The following is a 20,834-nucleotide window of genomic DNA, read 5'->3' on the forward strand; positions in this document are numbered from 1 at the left end:
AGCTTTCCAATTATTTTTCAATAAAGATTTATGTGAGCTGCAAAGATCTTTACATGCAAGAATATCTTTACAATATCAACCACCTTTCAGTGCAGTAATTATATTTATAATCCCTAAATATTTTTAAATAATCAATGCAGTCACATTCAAAGTGTTTCAAACATAATTTTAAATCATTCATCTTTATATATTTTGAGAACTACATAATTATATATATTCTCTAGTAATTACAAGACATTTAGGTTTTTTTTTTTTTTAAAAAAAACACCCTCAATTGTTGAAATAGCTAAAAATAATTCATTTGTTTTAAATTTTAATTATTTTTCCCTCTTGCAGCCCTCTGACTTCTCTCCTTCCCAGAACCTGGCAGCACCCACCAACAGATCAGTGTCCCACACCCCATCAGTCTCTGGCCACCCCTGCTTCATCTTGGTATCTCCTAGGTTTCTTCAGCTCCCCTCTCCCAGGCCTGGGGGGCTGCATTGGGGTTCCCTCTCATCTCCTTTTCCAAGGTTGAGGGGACACTGTGGGAGAGGCAAAGGCACTGTCCTGTTTGTGATTCTCACAGGAAAGGAGGGTGAGGAAGGAGCGGAGCTCCGTTGGGTTGGTGGGTGCTTTGCACCTCCTGTGAGAACACCGCAAAGGGAAGGGAGGGATTCTTCCGGCAGGGCTGAACTCTGCAAGGGGGCTGCAGCGTCTCACATCATGGGGAGAGGGGCTCCAAAACCCTCCAAAATTCCATGAGAGCTGGCAATACTGCTATTGGAAATGGAAAACTAAATAGCAGGAAACAAGATTCGATTTTTAAAAAATGCTCCCAAACTAACCCTCAGGCTAAAGGGTTGAACAATAGCATAGAATCAAAAGTGCTACCAGTCCAAAAAAACAGCTCCAGGTCTCAATCACTATTTAATCTCCCAAGATATTCATGGAGGTCTGCAAATGTTTGTTGTACTGTTACATGGACAAAATCAGACTGTCTGACACTTAATGTGTGTGAGGATAATATTATGTCTAAAGCTAAACTGCTGTTGGCATACATGTCTAAACATTAAATTAAAAGAGGCCATTTCCTGAACACTCTGCAATATTAAATCGCTGTAAGAGTGATTTTCTAGACAGAGGGTTTATTCCTCAACAGGGAAAACAAATCATGTGGGTTTGAGTCACCAAAAAGAATCCTGGCTGTGATCGTAAGGTGTTTATTTTAGTTATAAAATGAGATGTCCCTTTTGTAATTATTAAAAAAACAAATCAACCCCCCCAACCTCATTCTCTAAGAACAAGGAATTATTTTCCCTACAGGATATAATAGTCTTGGAAAGCTCTTCCAGTGTTACCTCATCTGCATTTTTTTGCTAGAAAAAAAGTTTCAGCCGAAAAATTTTACACAGCTCTAATCTCGAGTCTTAAACAACCTCAGGTCTCCTGGCCTTTCCTACTAGGGTTACCACTTGTCCTGAAATTTTCAGGGCAGTCCCAATTTTCACAGATCTGTTTTGCATTCTACAATCCTAGCCCAGGACTATTCAATGGTATGTAGCTGCTAACTGTTATTTAACAAGGCCTGAATTTATTTTGGGAGTCCTCATGCATTGCAGTTGTGCACTGTCATTACGTTACCTTTGAAGATGCAAGTGACAGTGTCACACTGCCTTGGCCAAATGTGTGGGTGAATTTTAGATACACAGGCCTCCTCTGCCAAATTTCAAGTCAATGTTTCAAAGCATGGAGGTGGGAGAGCTTTTCAAAGAAAAGGCTGTTAGAATTTTTTAATGTGGGCAAAACAATGTTTTCTTCTAGCCCTGTTCTCAGGAATGGCTGAACAATTTGGGCTGATTTTCCCCCCCCCAACCCCTCTCCCCCCAAAAAATGTAGCCTGAGGCAACACTCAATACAGAAAATGTCAGCCCAAATTGTTAAAATCTGGCAAAGTTATAAGCCCTTGAAAACTGGGTCTTTTAATGGGAAGTGCCAGCAACCTTAATAATTGGTGATGCTACTAGTACAGTCTATAATACATACTATAGACTAGAGAAAATTTACTCTCTAAGGGTATGTCTTCACTGGAGCGGGAGAATTAATTTCCAGTTCAAGGAGACATACAGTAGGTCTGATTGACCTAGCGTGCTAAAAGTATAAGTGTAGCTGCAGCAGTAGGGCTGGCTAGCTACCTTGTGTACATACCTAGTGTTCTGAATGCATATGTACTTGGGGAAGCTAGCCCCTTCTGTAGCAATACGACATCTAAATTCAAACCACAAGATCTTTAGTTGTATTTATTAAAGCCCCATATTCAGTGTGCTGACCAGTGAGCACCCCAGTACTGGGATGCAGCTCCTTAGGTAACCATAAGCTCAAATGCACACTGCAGTACTTGGGTATGCCATAATTTTCATGGAAATAACACAAGTTAATTTCATGTGACCCTCCTTCCACTGTGTGCTCCTGCCCCATAGCATTTCTAACTGTTCCTTCAGTAACCCCTGTTGTGTCTGTCTTGGCAATCTTGTCCACTTAGAAATTCTTCTCACTACAGTTTTCTGAAGGACCTGGTTCCTGTGATCTTTATTCTGAATTCATTTTTCTCCAATTTGCATTCCCACATGCCTTGTCTCATAATTTCTTATGGTCTAAAAATACTAATTCAACTTGGCATTTTCTGTTTCATTAAGGACTTTATATACCTCAAATAGATATTTGCCTGTGGCTTTTTCCTTCAAGGCATTTGACGCTTCTGTTTATATATAAAAGCCCTGCTCTTTTTGCTTATAGTTCCTTACCTGTGGGCTCCACTGCCTCCTTTTATGCTGAATTCTTTCAAGTGCTACTGCTAAGAACATGTTTTTTTAAATGAGGGTTTGGTGAAGAAATAGTGTCTTTAAGATAAAAACACAGACAAGGGACTGTGTAGGACATTTTATATATCTGATTGTCATACTATATATATATATATATATATATATATATATATATATATATATATATATATATATATATAAAATATCTTTATGCACCTTTACTAACTTCATACATTTGTGGGACTTGCAGGTTGAATTTTAGGTCTTGCAGGTCTTTGGCACTATCAAGTTTCTTCAATGTAAGCACAGTTCTATGGAGTAACCTGTTCGAAAATATGTACATATCCCTGAATGAAGTGGAAAAGAGGTTTGTGGGGGCCACTATTTATGAGGAGGTGTTCAATGGTCTCCCCAATGTCTCTGTGCAGCGCTGCTTGACTCCATTTCACAACTAATCTCTTCAATGGGGGAAGACACTGCAGGGTAAAAAATGCTAAGGGGTTGACACTGGGCCTGATCCAGCATCCATTAAAATCAACAGGAATCTTTCCATTAACTTCAAAGGGTTTTAAATCAGGCCGGCTGTGATGATATTTCCAGAAATGCTGCATTTTGAAGGCAGGGCTCTCAAAATGAATTCACTAACCCAGCTGTTTGGTGCTACCCATTTGCCAGAGTATATTCTGAGCATAGTGATGAGAAAAAGACATCCCTTCCCTCCCACCTGTCTTATTAACTAATACTATAAACTGCCTAAAATAGTTACCTCTAATTAGAGGATCATCAAGCAAGCACAGTGTGGGGCTATTGTCCCTGCGTTTTATGAGAATACCAAAATGGGATGAGCCTAATTAGAAACCGGACATAACAGGAAGTCAGTGGTGGGTCATGAAACCTACAGTATAGTCATGTGAAAAAAGGTCAGGGTTATTGTTCAGTGAACCTATAACTCACTTATTATTCAACTCTCAAAATAAAATAACACCTTAGTTTTCAAGTGTTGTAAAACTCAGTCCTACTGGTAACATGTCAGCAGGTTGCTAGAAGGGATGAACTGCTTGAGTCCAGAATAATCCTGAGGGTACGGAGTCAGTAAGGATATGTCCAATGAAAACAGATTGTAAAATTACTTTGATAGCTGCATTAGGTGCTACTTTCAGTGGTTTATTAAAACTGTAATTTCAAATTCTGCATTAAAGAGAACAATGTGCTATTTGTATTTATCAGTATTAAATTCCATCTCAAACAAGCCACAAACCATGTCAAACAAGAAGGTCTGGATGAGATCAGTGTTTAAATGAATGAAGGCAGTGGAGAGACAGAAAAATGGAGACGCATTTTCAATATGAAGGTACTTTAAAAAAGAAACTGAATCAATGATGAGCAATGAGAAGCTTACTCATAACCATAATGTCGGGTGTAGGACTCACCACTCCAATTCCCATTGAAGACTGATATGCAACCAAAGCTGGAAAGTTCAAATATGTTGACATATCGAAGTGTTTAAAATGAAGGATGTTATCAATATAACCAAAAACTTTTCTTTAAATTTTCAGGTGTTCTGTAATGTGTAGCTAAGTACACTAAATGCTGCTGAATTGTGACTGTGGATACTATATTTTATTCTGGAGCTTTCTAAAGCATGGCATAAGTAAGGGATTGGAGTATCATTTTTGTGTGGATTAGGTGGGAACAATTTTAAATTAAATTTTGAAAAGCCTCATAAACAATGCATATACTCTAGAACTGAGGAAGTGATTTGAAATGAAACTCTAAGTAGGAGGCTTAAAACCCTAGAGTCCTTTTCTTCTTTTCTCTACTAATAGAGCAACATGACAAATCCTCTTGCAGATAATGGTAAAGACCAACATAATACTCGGACACGCAGCTCTGTGGTATCAGAGTTTATTAGTCTGTGCAATGACAAAAACAATGCAAAAGTCCCATGAGATAAAATATTCTTGTAAGAATATGGCGCCTCATTTCCTAAAACCAAAACCAAACATAAAATTGAAGGTTTTAAAAAGGAAAACTGAATATGATCAACTCTGAGGCACCCCGACCTCTCCAGCATTTCTGTACTTACAAGGGAAAATAATGGAAATAGACTACACATAGGTTCTCAGCTCAAGCAGATGCCTATATTTGGAAAGCACTGAAAGAACATATATTTTATATTCCTAACCTAATATGCCTCTGAAATGATGGATGCAATCATCTTATTTTTCATATTCCTGACACTACTAGAAAGTGTGTAAGAGAGAAATTGAAGGGTCTGTCCAAATGTGGGGGCCCTATTGTTTTGGGGAAATATCTGTTGTGTGTGGATACCAAATACTTCAATTTGGCCAGTTTGATAAACACTATAGCCCAGATCCTCAAAGGTATTTAGGAGTCTATTAATTCCTCAAAGGTATTTAGGACTGGGGCACCTAAATACCTTTGAGGATTTGGGCCAAGGTGGGCAAATTACTGGTAAACTCCAAATGCTTTTTGCCACTCTAGCAAAGCAAAGCAACACAGATATCTTTGGCCTTATCTGGCCAGTTAAATTAGGTTTATGGATGCTTTGCATCACCAGAGCAGTTTAAAGTAGTCAAGGCATAACAGGTGAATCTGGCCCTAAATGCCAGGACTCAGGCAGGTCAGATGCTGGTAAAAATGGCTACAATCAAACACGGTACAAATAGGCACAGTATGAGTTCCTCACATTTCTGCCAATTAATCCATATCCTTCTTGACCTACATAGCTCCACTTTTGAGCATGTCCTTCAAAGGGACGGCTAGTCATATTGAATTATGTCTGATTCTGAGATGCGGATCAATTTGTCTAATGGGGAGAATAGAATGAGACCATCAAACTCACTTTTCTAGTGATCCAAGCCAGGTTAGGCCAAGGTCTACACAGATGAAAGGCTCATAAATAGGGCGGTCAAATGATTAAAAAAATTAATCACAATTAAAAAAATCATGATTAATTGCACAATTAAAAAAATGAACTGTGATTAACTGTACTGTTAAACAGTAACAGAATACCATTTATTTAAATATTTTTGGATGTTTTCTACATTTTCAAATATATTGATTTCAATTACAACACAGAACACAAAGTGTACACTGCTCACTTCATATTTATTTTTTATTACAAATATTTGCACTGAAAAAAACGAGATTATTTTTCAATTCACATAATAAAGCTACTGTAGTGCAATATCTTTATCATGCAAGTTGAACTTATAAATGTAGAATTATGTACAAAAAAACTGCATTCAAAAATAAAACCATGTAAAACTATAGAACCTACAAGTCCACTCAGTCCTGCTTCTTGTTTAGCCAATTGCACAAACAAGTTTATTTACATTTGCAGGAGATAATGCTGCCTGCTTCTTGTTTACAATGTCATCCAAAAGTGATAACGTGTTCAAATGGCACTTCTGTAGTAGGCATTGCAAGATATTGACGTGCCAGATGCACTAAAGATTCATAGTCCCTTCATGCTTCAACCACCATTCCAGAGAACATGCATCCATGCTGATGACGGGTTCTGCTTGATAACTATCCAAAGCAGTATGGACCGACGCATGTTCATTTTCATCATCTGTGTTAGATGCCACTAGCAGAAGGTTGATTTTCTTTTTTGGTGGTCCGGGTTCTGTAGTTTCCGCATCGGAGTATTGCTCTTTTAAGACTTCTGAAAGCGTGCTCCAAACCTCGTCCCTCTCAGATTTTGGAAGGCACTTTGACCTTGGGTTGAGTACTGTTGCTATCTTTAGAAATCTCAGATTGGTACCCTCTTTGTGTTTGTCAAATCTGCGTGAAAGTGTTCTTAAAACGAATAACATGTGCTGGGTCATCATTGGAGACTACCATAACATGAAATGTATGGCAGAATGTGGGTAAAACAGAGGAGGAGACGTACAATTCTCCCCCAAGGAGTTCAATCAGAAATTTAATTAACACTTTTTTTTTTTTTTTTTTTTTTTAAGGAGCATCATCAGGATGGAAGCATGTCCTCTGGAACGGTGGCCAAAGCATGAAGGTGCATATGGTAAACATTCGTATCTGGCACGTAAATACTTTGCAATGCCGGCTACAAAAATGCCATGTGAACACCTGTTCTCACTTTCAGGTGACATTGTAAATAAGAAGCAGGCAGCATTATGTCCTGTAAACAAACTTGTTTGTCTTAGTGATTGGCTGAACAAGACCTAGGACTGAGTAGACTTGTAGGCTCTAAAGTTTTACATTGTTTTGTTTTTGAGCGCAGTTATGTAACAAAACTAAATTTTATAAGTTGCATTTTCATGATAAAAAGATTGCATTACAGTACTTTTATGAGGTGAATTGAAAAGTACTATTTTTATCATTTTACAGTGCAAATATTTGTAATAAAAATAATATAAAGTGAACACTGTACACTTTGTATTCTCTGTTGTAATTGAAATCAATATATTTGAAAATGTAGAGAAACATCCAAAAATATTTAATAAATGTCAATTAGTATTCTATTGTTTAACAGTGCAATTAAAGCTGCGATTAACCATGATTAATTTTTTAATCGTGATTAATTTTTTGAGTTAATTGCATGAGTTAACTGCGATTAATCGACAGTCCTACTCACAAACCAAGTCCTGTACAGCTACATTCTTTGCTCCCCCAAGCTACATAAACAGCTAGTATAAAGTATTGGATTCCAAGATGAAATTTCTGGTGGAAACATTTTCAGTCCCTAAAAATCTTTTCATTGGGAGGGCAAAACTGAGGAACTGAATTCCTCTAGTCTTCTCACAAATATGAGGTAGCTTGACTTGGTTACAGCTAGAAAACGAATAGCCAACTGCATAATAATATTCCCCATTTACTTAAATACCCATTCAGTTTCCAGTTATAGCCATGCCAACAGTCAGAAGCATCCTCTGTTTGAAACTCCTGTTGGTGCAATTTGCATGGCAGCTTCCAATTACTTACAGAGTACGTGGTAATGAAGAAAATATATTCTTTTCTGTCACCAACTCAGTTACTGGTCAATGGCTCCAATGTTCCAGTCTGCAAAGGAATAGCATAGCTTTAATCAGACAAAAAATCCTTTGAATGAAGGGGGGAAATTGAAATGAAAGTTAAATCTGTTAGTTTCTTGCTCACTTAGTTGCATTAATTTTTATAATGATTTCTGCAGAAAGGCTTCCATTAATCAAATGTCATACTGACACACAAAATGATGTCATTGCTTTAGGGGGCTAAAAAATTAGACTTCTACCTGCTAGGAGAAAAGCCCTGAAGAATAATAGACCAAAGCATTAGAAAGGGAATTATCTCTTTCTTGTAGACCATTGGCATCATTACTTGTAATAGTGCTTAATCCTTTCATGAATTTACTTTTCCACGAACTACTGGAAATTGAACAGTGTCACACTGAGAAGTAGTGTTAAGAATTTAATAGAATAACCTGCAGTATGTTCAAACAATGGTCAGGGCCAATTTTTTTAATGTGCATGAACAGACTCAGATGTGCAAGAACAAATGTCTATATGTATACGCATCAAGAGTTGCACGTGTATTTTGGATTTTTCATAAGTGCAAATGAGTCCACACAATTTAGTATAAACGCTATTGAAAATTTGGCCCTGTGTGTCTGTTTAAATTGACTGATGCCATAATATTTAAAACAACAGTGTCAATACTATCCTTAAAGGATACAGCTATGCCAATCCACTCTTAAAAATGTCTGGCTTTATCTTATAAATCTAACCCCTACTATTGAAAGGACAATGAACCCTCTAAAAAGTGAAGTGCAGTAATTTTTAAAATCAAATTTTCAGTTCCTTACACATTCCTGGAAGCCAGAATTTCTAACAAAGATAGCACATAGGACAGGATATTTTTACTGGAAGAGGGAAGAGTAATCTTCGAGGACCCTTAACAGTGTCCCTTTAACCAGTAAGTAACTGTAAGTGTTGTAGGGATCTCTGAGCAGTTTGTTACTATATACTTAGTGAGCTTCAATAACCAGACAAATACAGGCTGGTGAGGGACACAATTTCATCCGCAACTCTTTAATTTTCAGACTTAAAATAAATCTTAACCATTTCTTTCAAGGTATCATTTTAATGTTACTACTTTGTTTCCTAACTCTTTAATTAAAAGAAAGCTTGCAGTATGGGCTATTGTGAAAATGGATTTTTGGGGGCAATTTTTAAAATATGTAGTGTTTAGCTCACAGATTTGTTAGTCTATTCTATAAAGATGAGTGGGCAAACCTTTTGGCCCAAGGGCCACATTGGGGTATGGAAATTGTATGGCAGGCCTTGAATGCTCACGAAATTGGGAGTTGGGGTGCGGGCTCTGGGTTGGGGCCAGATATTAGGAGTTCAGGGTGCGGGAGGGGGCTCTGGGCTGGGGCAGGGGGTTGGGGTGTGTGTGTGTGGGGGGGGTGAGGGCTCCAGCTGGGGGTTCGGGCTCTGGGGTGGGACTGGGGATGAGGAGTTGGGAGTGCAGGATGGTGCTCTGGACTGGGCCGAGGGGTTTGGAGGGGGATCAGGGCTGGGGCAGGGGGTTGGGGCACGTGTGGGGGTCAGGGGTGCAGGCTCTGGGTGGCGCTTACCTCAAGCAGCTCCCAGAAGCAGCGGCATGTCTCCCCTCCAGCTCCTACGTGGAGACCCACAGCCAGGCAGCTCTGCACGCTGCCCTGTCCGCAGGCGCTTGGGGCAGGGGCAGGTGCGAAGCCCTCTGGCTGCCCCTACGCGTAGGAGCTGGAGAGGGGACATGCTGCTGCTTCCGGGAGCCGCGTGGAGTGGGGCAAGCCCCAGACCCCACTCCCCAGCAGGAACTTGAGGGCCGGATTAAAACATCTGGAGGGCCGGATGCGGCCCCTGGGCCATAGTTTGCCCACGCCTGTATAAAGACATTCTGAAAGAATTTCTCTTTTATTTTTAACTTTCTTATGTCCCTAAGGACAGCTTGTTAATAGTTAGTTTATAAATACATTTTTGGGTGTGTCACATATTAAACATTTGCTTTTGAAATAGGTTTTTAAACTATCAAACAGGTTTTTGCATTTTCAGATTCCATTTGGCACATTTTGGGCTCAAACATGTGGAACTGCATGTGATGTTTATGGTAAGGGTGGACTAGCAGATTTTTTGTCTGGGCAGGTAACTTTTCTTGACATGTGTTGAACAGTTTTTTATGCTGCATAGAGTAATATCAACAAGTCCATAGAATTGTGAGTTACATCTAAAGTATAATATTTTACCTGCTTTGATAACATATGTGTTGCATATTTTTGACACACATGCACAAAAAAGGTGATGAATCATATTTGAAAGAAGTAAAGCTTAATCTTACATTAATGTAACCCTTAATTGGAGAGACTGGGTAATTTAAATCTTAAATCTTGAAATGTGTCTATGCAGTGCTCTCTGTCCCCCTCATACTACTTGTGAAGAATGCCCAAATGCAACTGACTTTCTTAATGTTGATTTTTAGTTTAACACTTTAAGCATGATTTGAAGATGTGATATTGATTATTTTATTATATCTTTGTTTTTTCTATTTAGGTTCTTCTTATGTGCCCATCATAGTCATAGCTGAGCACCAGATTAAATTACATTTGTCCATATGCTATTCACGTAGATACTGTAATATCTACAGTGCTTTCTGATTTTGAGTCCTCCTTTTTGACTTCTGCCAAAACAATCATCTTAGTCTGTATTTTCCACGCAGCCCCCTTTAAAACATTTCTGGTCAAGAAGTATAGAGCATCCTGTCCTCAGCCTTTTTTGTGGAATTTCTGTGGTCATATTACAGGCCTGCTGGTCACTTTACATCCACTCTCACTATCAGTTTAAAGATAATTGTCAGACTAATCAAAGTCATAGATAATGCTTGAAAAAGTTACATAGCTAGACTTACCTTTTTACTCCTTGGAGTACTGGATGATGTAATGCCCACATAACGAGTGTTCTTAGAACTTCTGAAGCAGCCAGTGATAATGAGAAACAGTAAAATGGTGCGCAGAGAATTTGATGGAAAAAACACTAAGAGAAGCTTGTCAGTTTCTGATCAAAGAGAATTCATGAAAACCAAAAGAGAGAGTAATGAAAATAGAAGAATTCTTACCCTTTAAAACTGGTGCTCTGGGGAAAGGAAAAAATGCCCTCGGTGTCAAGTACATAATATGGACTGAATTCCAATCCCTGTGAAACATCTGGAGCAGTTCTTGTAAGAAATAAAAAATGGGGTTTTCTTTGCAATTTGAGTTTAAGATCCGGCCAAGTGGAATGTCATGTTAAAGGTGACATTTTACAATAATGGACCTTCGGGCCGCCGGGAATGAACATGAGGCAGAAAGAATATCGGAAATACAGTAATGCCCAGCTCTTCCAGAGATCCGGCATCTGATCACTGTCAAATATTAGCTCAAAAGGATGAGCAGGAGATAGTTTTAAATGCAGCAGGAATGTGGTGTGTAAAGGAGCCATGCTGCCTTACTTGAGTGCAGGGTTGGGAGAGCACCAGAGCAGGCTTGGAGGCACAGAACCTATACAAAGAACCTATAACAGAAGGGTGTTTTGAGTTGGATCCAACAAGGTACTAAAGCATACCTAACTTTAGATCAAAATAGGATTACTCCGGTGCCCGAGTCCCTTGCTGAACCAGGACTATATCGGTAAGAGACTGGATGGAAGTAGAGAAGTTGTGGTGTGTCTAAGTAAAAGTGAATAAGTCAGATTCATAACTATAATAAAAGTTGAACCAAAAAGGGGGAAAACCAGAGTGTTAAATTGTAGGAGAGCCAGTTATGAGAAAATGTTGTTGTGTCAATGGATTTAAAGGGAGGAATACAGAAATTCAAAGGGAAAGGAAGTTTAATAGCACTAGTTAACAGATGACACAGCAGCCTTACCTCCAAAAACTCCTACAGGGCTTATCAAACTTTACCAAGTATTTCCATTACTTGCAGGGTGGAAAGCCAGCAGCTTATATATATCCGACTCAGCAATTTTATATGTCTTTCAAACTTTCTATCATCAACAACATACTCTTTAATAATATCCATGGGATAAAATTAAATAGACATTTTAATCTTTGAAATGTAAGTACACTCCTATAAGAACTGTGTAATTCACAGAAGAGAAGAATCCCGAGAACACTGGGAATTTTGCTGTAACTGGTAGCAGCTGTCAAAAAGGAGAAAGCTTTTTAAATGTAGCCCACTAGGAAATCTCTCAACAACCTCAGTGGAAATACTTTCAAAATCTGTGTTCTCTGAAGCATCCAGCACACTTTGGGGTATTATAATAAATAAGTGATAATATATACAACCATGTATTGCCACTAACATAGGCCTAGTCTACTCTGAAAAATTAGACTGACCTAACCAAGTTGCACAGGGCTAACCCCACTGTAGATGCAGCTATGTTGATGGGAGAATTATTCTGTTGCCCTAGATACTGCCTCTCGGAGAGGTGGATTAACTACATTGATGGAAAAAACCCATCGCTGCTGTAGCCGCTGTAGTGTAGGCATACCGATAGTGTATCTACTTCCTTAGTCATCACCATTCCATAAATACTGTATTTCTCGAATATTACTCCGTTACACAATTGATTATGGAGTCTTTTTGTACAGTCTTGCAATGGGCATGACTATGTGCCCCTGTATACACCTGGATACAAGCAAGTGCTAAAGTAATGGATCTTGTGTTTGGGGGAAATGACTTTGTCAGTTTAATAAGGTTATTTGATTTTTGAGAACTGTTAGGATCTAACACATCTGCCCAATAAATAACTTCCTTTAGCATACTATGGATAAAGAGCTCGCTTCCACAGGGTGTTGAGCACCTCCAAATACCACTGAACACTGTACCTCACAGGATCAGACCCACAGAGAATATTGCTGTAGAGATTGCAAAAACCACATCTGTCCTCAATTAATAATCAGTGCTATGTTTGCCTGGAGAAAATAACATAAGTAGTTAAAAATCAACTGAATGAAAAATTTAGCAGAGTTCCAAGTAATCTGGGAAGAATTTGTGAGAGAAAATTACACTGGAAATTAAACAGTTTCCTTTTCTGTTGTTCTTCCTTAACCTCATAGTCATTATGATGTTGAAAGACACTATAGGACATAGTGGATTATAATGGAATAGGTATGTAATGTTCCTTAGCAACATTTAAAAGTATGGAATCAAAATTCCCATTGAGTTCACAAGGACAAGCCTAATGAGAATAAAAACAAATGACTAACGTATTTTTTAAAGATATAATGGAAAAGAATTCAGTGAAGTAGACTGAAGGCCCTCAAAGGGATAGCAAGAATAATTACAGATAGAAGAAAATTAAACATTCTTTGCATATTTTCACAGTGGAGTAGTAGAAATGATCATACGTTTCCATGGGAGGAAGAAAGGGATAAATGAAGGCCAGTGGAATCCCACTTCAATTTATAAAGGAAGTGGAGGGGAGGAGAGGGAAGGGGAAGAGAAAAGTATGTTTTAACTTCCTTAAAGGAAGGTAAATTCCATATAGCATACATGGAAGAATCTATCCATCCAGGGATGTTACATAATATGTACTTACCCTGCCTCAATTTTGGGCCTAAAACAATTTTATGCCGTGTCTCATTTAAGAAGAAGTCTAAGGAAGGACTAGAAAACAGCAAATTTCTAAGCATGAATGGTAACACTAATTGGGAACAAGATATGGAAACACTAACTGTAGCATATTACAGATAGTTAGCCTGAATTTTTATGAAAAGAAACATGCCAAACTGCTGGAGAGGAAGGAATTTTCCCCCAGGTCAGACTAGCAATGACCTTCAGGGTTTTTTGCCTTCCTCTGCAGCATGTGAGTGCCAGTCACTTGCCAGGATTACCTGGGTATATTTCATTTAATAAATTCTCTGCCATTTCAGGGCCCCGAGTACTGGTCCCTCCTATTCTCTGTGTGTGGTACACAGTAGTTTAGTCTTCTATGGGCTGTAATACTTTGGTCTAATTTTGGTTGTTAGGTTTAGTGTGCGGGTGCTGGAGGCCTGTGATATACAGGAGGTCAGATTAGATGATTAGGTGATCCCTTCTGGCTGTAAACTCTGACTTTATAATGCTACAGAATGATTTTTTTTTTTTTTTTTTTTTTAGGAATTCTGAGAGTTAAGGGTAGAAAGAAGTGTATACTTAGACTTTAGCAATGCTTTTGATAGACCGCTACAGAAACCAAATCAACTTCAATTTTTCCCCATTATCCTCTGATATCAGTGAGTGATTTTCAGTAGTTGGAGAGTGATCTGTCATTTTTAGTCCTTTTCCAGTAAGCTACTGCATTCTAGTTTCAAAAACTGCACACCGCTAATAAAGACTGTTGTATATTGCAGCTCTAGCAGACTGAGTTTGCACATGTGCAAAAAAAGTACACATCTGCACATCTCCAAGTGGAGCAAAAAGTAAACTAGCTCCTCCCAGCAAACTCCTTATGGCAAGCTACAGCCCCTCCTCTTTTTGGAGCCATCATGAAGAAAAGGAATATTCTCCCTACTCTTTTCCTCCTCTCTGATTGAGTTGTGGGGTTTGAGGGACTCCTTTCTCCCTATATTTCCCTTAGGTTGTAATGAGGTGATTCTTAAGTCCCTCTCCTTCACCTGGCAGCTAGAAGGGATAGCTCATCTTTCTTGCTCCTTTTTCTCTTCTGACAGCAGGGAAGAAGGAGTTGTCTTTCTCCCTTTCCAAACAGCTGGTAGCCCTTGTCTCTTAACTTGGTGACTCGCACATCTCTGGGTGGATTCATTAGATACTTTGTTCCTCAGTCTGCCTCATGCATGAGTATCAGGCAGGTATGGCACTGCCTAGTTTCAGACAGAACACCAAATATCAGAGTGCTGAGGTAGAAGAGCCTATACTGAGAGAGCCATTTCATCCTACACTGTAATTGGGGGGGCTGGGGGTTCAGCCAAACAAATGGTACCCTGGGGCGAGAAACAGGTCCCCTGGTGAAACTCAGTTAGGTGCTAACTGTGATTAAGCGTAACACTGCTCTACAGCCAAAATGCTTCTGAAATAAATGTAGTCAAACTTTACTAATTCTGGGTCACTGAGAACGAAAATGATGCTTAAAATTGTTGATTGGCTCTAGTTTTCAAGATATGCTATTGGGTCAGTATATACGACCCTTGACTTGGGAATGGCGGAGGATAAGTGAGTTATAAAGGGAAGGGATCTCAGTTTAAACCAGAAATGACTAAAATACATCTTTGACTGGATCTAGGAATAAATCTATGACTGGGTTTGGACAGTACTTGCTTTTTAGGCAAAACAATGAATGATGCAATCTGAAGCTGGTATTGCATCATACATGATATGAATTGCATCATGTTATTCCTAGAAGTCATGGATGATGCAATCATAACGAAGCTTACATCACTCTGCTGAACAAATTGCCCTATATCAGCTCTAGAAATCATACAGTGTCGTGCTCTCTTATTTGTCAGTGTTTGATTTTGCAAAGGGACACATTTCTGTTTAGCCAAAGTGAGCAGAGATGCCTCGTACTTGTGTGAACAGTGCAGATAACTTCTGCTATGTTTGTGGTGAAGTGACTTTTGCATCACAAAAGCGCAGTATAACCACTATGGTTAAGAAAGCCTATCACCTTTATTTTGGCTGCAAAATTGGAGATCAGGACAAGAGGTGGGCCCCACACATATGCTGCAACACTTGTGCAACAAATCTTCGCCAGTGGTTGAACAGGAAAAGGAAATCTATGCCTTTTGCAGTGCCAATGATTTGGAGAGAGCCAACAGATCATACCAGCAATTGTTACTTCTGCATGGTGCCTCCAGTTGGGAAAGGTGTGTCAAAGAAGAAAAAGTGGACTGTGCATTATCCAAACATTCCATCAGCTATACGCCCAGTACCCCAGGGAGAAGGACTGCCGGTTCCTGATGCACCAGAATCATTCTCACTTGAGTCAGACGAGGAAGAGGAAGAGGATGAAACTTCTGGTCCTGAACCATCAATGTCACAGGACCCACATTTTCTCCCATCCTCCTCCTCTGAACCACACCTCATAACACAAGGTGAACTGAATGACCTTGTCAGGGATTTGGAACTACCCAAGAGTAAGGCAGAGCTGTTGGGCTCCAGACTACAGCAGTGGAATCTCCTGGCAGGTGATGTTAGGGCAGGCCTGCACAACTCGCAAAGCGGCGAGGGCCATATTACTCCAAAGAAAACAGCTGAGGGCCGAAACCCCCCGAGTGCTGCCAACCCCCTCCCCGAAACACAACACATACCCCCGTCCCACCCGCCCCATGGAAACAACTCCCCCAGCGCTGCCGAAACACACACACACACACACACACACACACACACACACACACACACACACACACACACACACACACCCCCAGCGCCACCCCACCGAAACAGCAGTATTGAACCTCGGTAATTTGTTATAGCGGGCCCCTAAGGTAGTATAATTAAGGTAAAAGAACAATGTCTTTTTGCTAGAAGTAGAATAAGATCCCCCCTTTGTAATCAATTGCCCTGTTGAATGAATGAGGTGTGAATGAGGAAGGCATGGAAGGCAGGCACCTCCAGACAGCTGCAACTCTTGGAGAGGGCAGGGCCAGCTCTAGGATTTTTGCCACCCCCTTTTTTTTCGTGCTCCTCTGCCCCCAGCCCCGCCCCAACTCCACCCCTTCCGAACCCCTTCCCCAAACCCCCAGCCCCGCCTCATCCCCCTGTGTGCTGCATTTCCCCCCACCATTGCTTCCTGCAGGGCCCCCCGCGACCTCCCGCCCTAGCTCACCTCCGCTCCGCCTGCTCCCCCAGGTGTGCTGCCGCTCTGCTTCTCCCCCCTCCCTCTCAGGCGAGGGAGGGCGGAGAAGCGGCGTGTTCAGGGGAGCAGGCGAGCAGAGGTGAGCTAGGGTGGGGGGGCGCAGGAAGTAACGGGGGTTAGAGGAACCACTCCCCGCTCCAGCTCACCTCCGCTCCACCACCTCCCCTGAGCGCCCCGCCACTCGGCTTGTCCTCCCTCCCAGCCTTGCTGCGCGAAACAGCTGTTTCGCGCGTGGCAAGCCTGGGAGGGAGTGGGGAGAAGCGGAGTGGCAGCGGAACGCTCAGGGGAGCAGGCGGAGGCGAGCTGGGGTGGCGGGGGCACTTTTTCTCCATGCCTCGGAGTTGGCGCCTATGATGGCCGGCGCCAGAATGCCACCCCTAGAAATGTGCCGCCCCAAGCACCTGCTTGTTTTGCTGGTGCCTGGAGCTGGCCCTGGGAGAGGGGATGGGAGCCAGACCAGATCAGTAGAACAGGTCAGTTACCGATTCGCCGCTTGCCTCCTCAGCCCCCCTCCGCCGGCTTGCCTACTCACTCCCTGCTACTGCCCGCCCTCTCGCCTACTCAGCCCCCCTCCTTTACCCGCCGCTTGCCTACTCACCCCCCCGCGGGCCGCAAAGTGCGCCCACCTACTCAACCCCCGCGGGCCGCACGCGGCCCCTGGGCCGCATGTTGTGCAGGCCTGTGTTAGGGTTTCCATGTTCCGTGAACGTCAAAAGGATCTTGTCCCATTCTTCTTCATGGAAGGTGATCTTGTAGCTTGCAACAGCATCCATGGTGTGATGGCAGCCCTCAACATCGTTCACGATCCAGATGAGTGGAGACTGTTCATTGATTCATCGAAGACGAGTCTTAAAGCTGTTTGCCATTATGCAGTAAATGTTTTGCCATCAATTCCAGTTGGTCATGCAGTCCATATGAAGGAAACCTATGACAACATGAAACAACTTTTGAGGTGCATAAATTATGACCAACATCAGTGACAGCTTTGTGGCGATTTGAAGGTTGTTGCTCTCTTGCTTGGTCTGCAGACTGGATACACAAAGTACTGCTGTTTTCTCTGTGAATGGGATAGTCGTGCAAGTGATTCCCACTACATCAAGAAAGATTGGCCACTCCGACAGTCATTGGAGCCTGGGAGGAAAAGTGTTCAGCATCCACCACTTGTTGAATCAAGGAAGATTTACCACCCTTACACATCAAGCTGGGTCTGATGAAGAACTTTGTCAAGGCCATTGATAAAACACAAGCAGCTTTCAAGTACCTCCGTGGAAAATGTCCAAGGTTAAGTGAAGCTAAGATAAAGGAAGGTGTCTTTGTTGGTCCTCAGATTTGTGAACTTCTTCGAGATGATGCATTTGACCATGCACTGCGTGGCAAGGAAAAGACGGCATGGAAAGCCTTCCAGTTAGTGGCAATACATTTTCTCGGAAACAACAAGGCAGACAACTACAGGTTGTTGGTGGAAAACCTCCTCAAGGCATACAAAAGCCTTGGTTGCAACATGTCACTAAAGATACATTTTTTGCACCCTCATCTAGATTTTTTTTTTCCCACTGAACTGCGGAGCAGTGAGCGACGAGCACGGCGAGCGATTTCACCAGGACATTGCAACAATGGAGAAACGCTATCAGGGCAAATGGAGCCCATCAATGCTTGCAGACTGTTGCTGGACAGTGACAAGAGATGCTCCATTTAATAAATACAAGAGACAAGCCAAGAAGCGCCGAGTAGACACTGAATAGTTTTGTACTACTCTATGTACAGAATAGTTTTTTGCCTTTTGTTTCATAATAAATTTTATTTATATAACCCTTTTGCTGATTTTTAAAGTGTTACATAAACAGGACAGGTGAAATATTATCATGTAAAGCAACCATAAACACATGAAAAGACCTAGGTTTACAATTTATGATTAAAACTCTACTATCTACACAATATACATGGACATAAAATGTAAAATCTTAAATATCTTAGAAACAGTAGCCAATCAGTTGTTTTAATTGTCATATTTGAATTCAGCACATCAAAATACATAATAAATAGCACATTTTATCTCTGAAGCAGACGACTTCTCAAAAATTGTAGACCAGTGTAATTAACACATTCTTCATGGTCTGTGATCTGGAAATGACTGAAGTGAAACAAATAAATAATGCCCCTCTGCTGAGGTAGCCAATAGAGAGGTAACCAAGAGGGAGCTGTGTGGCTACAGTATTTTTCATTTATTTAGAAAAATGCAATGTTCAGCAATCATGTGGATTGGTGACACCAAGTCTACAACCAGTGAGTGAATGACAATGAGATAAATGGAGCATTTTCATCTATGAAAGGTATAATTTCATGCCAATGCTTGTTTATTAAAGGGAAACTGTACTGTTTTTGATCAGCCCTGCGATCTGAAAGATGTGATGTGCTACTCTGCATTAATAAGATGTGCAAATGTATTTGAAAATAAAGTTATTAATGACAATTGCAATCAAAAACATTATTTTCAAGTACAATGCACAGATCATTCAGGCAGAGAAGTGTTTCTTATTCCTTAGAATTTTCAGACTGCTGTGCTGATCAAAAAGTGTGTGGTTTTCTTTTGTTTCAGAACTCCATGTGTGAGAGAGAAGACTGCAGAATGAGAATAAAGTGTACAATATGTGAGAGAGACTTGCAGCAGTTCACAGCATGTAGCATGCCTGCCAATGAAATTAAAAGCATAATACAATTTTTGACTGTGGCAAGAAATTACCATTTCAGTCAACAATTATTTTCATTTGCAGCTACATTATCTACAAATAAATAAACCCTCATGCTTCAGAACATAAGCCAACAATTAACCACCTGCAACTGGAGGGACTGATCATGTTATTGCATTCTACAACTATCTAGTATGATACTTTCCTTTGCAACATCTGGTTCTGATTGCAGTACTTGCAGGTACTGGAGTACTTGATCTGTTAGTCTAATCTTGAATGGCAGTCACTCTGGTCCTATTCCTCTCATAATGCTAGTCTCATTTTCTGTGTGGTTCTTTACTGTGTCCAGAAAGGAAATGGCAGGGAATGCCATTTTGGATTAGGCGATTAGGATGAGCGAAATGTAGACACCACATACTATACGTGGATATCTCCTCACACAAATCTCTACTGTGGATTCTTTTCTTCTGAGAGGCCCATAGACATGAAATTTATTTTTTTTAAAGTAAAAATAACATATTAACCATTCTTCTAAGTCCCCTGGTGTGACTTATTATTTTTGTTTTATAATGACCAAACATGCGCTAGGTGGTTTAGGTAAAAAGACAAGGTCCCTGCTCTGAAAACTTAACAATCACATCTTATCATACTTGTCTTTTAGTTTCTCAGGACAGGGAATGTATCTGTAGCTCATCCTGTAGAGCAGGTGTCAGGGTCTCCCCCACTCTGAACTCTGGGGTACAGATGTGGGGACCCACATAAAAGACCCCCTAAGCTTACATTTTACCAGCGTAGGTTAAAACTTCTCTAAGGCACTAATTTCTTAGCCCTGGTCTACACTATGAGTTTAGGTCAAATTTAGCAGTGTTAGATCGATTTAACCCTGCACCCATCCACACAACGAAGCCATTTTTGTCGACTTAAAGTGCTCTTATTTATTATAAAGAATCGATTTCTGTACTCCTCCCCCGACGAGGGGATTAGCGCTGAAATTGACCTTGCTGGGTCCAGTTTGGGGTAGTGGCTCTGGATAGCACTCTCAACTCAGATGCACTGGCCAGGTAGACAGGAAAAGCCCCGCAAACTTTTGAATTTCATTTCCTGTTTGGCCAGCGTAGCGAGCTGATCAGCAGGTGACCATGCAGAGCTCATCAGCACAGGTGACCATGGAGTCTCAGAATCGCAAAAGAGCTCCAGCATGGACCGAATGGGAGGTTCCTGTATGGGGAGACGAATCCGTGCTATCCGAACTCCGTGCCAAAAGACGAAATGCCGGAATATTTGAAAAAAACTCCAAGGGCATGAAGGACAGAGGTTATAACAGGGACCTGCAGCAGTGCTGCGTGAAGCCTACCAAAGAACCAGAGAGGCAAACGGCCGCTCTGGGTCAGAGCCCCAGACATGCCGCTTCTATGATGGAGCTGCATGCCATTCTAGGGGGTGCCCCTACAACTACCCACCCCTGTGTTTCCCTCCTCGCCCACCCCTCCTGGGCTACCTTGGCAGTTATC

General features: G+C 41.0%; 1 protein-coding gene across 1 annotated transcript in view; it reads right to left on the reverse strand.

Annotated features, from left to right (window-relative positions):
• Positions 1–20,834, reverse strand: part of IMPG1 (interphotoreceptor matrix proteoglycan 1) — a 99,725-nt gene that overhangs the window by 23,693 nt on the left and 55,198 nt on the right. The window lies entirely within an intron of this gene.

This window comes from Emys orbicularis, chromosome 3, assembly GCF_028017835.1.
Source record: "Emys orbicularis isolate rEmyOrb1 chromosome 3, rEmyOrb1.hap1, whole genome shotgun sequence".
NCBI lineage: Eukaryota > Metazoa > Chordata > Testudines > Emydidae > Emys > Emys orbicularis.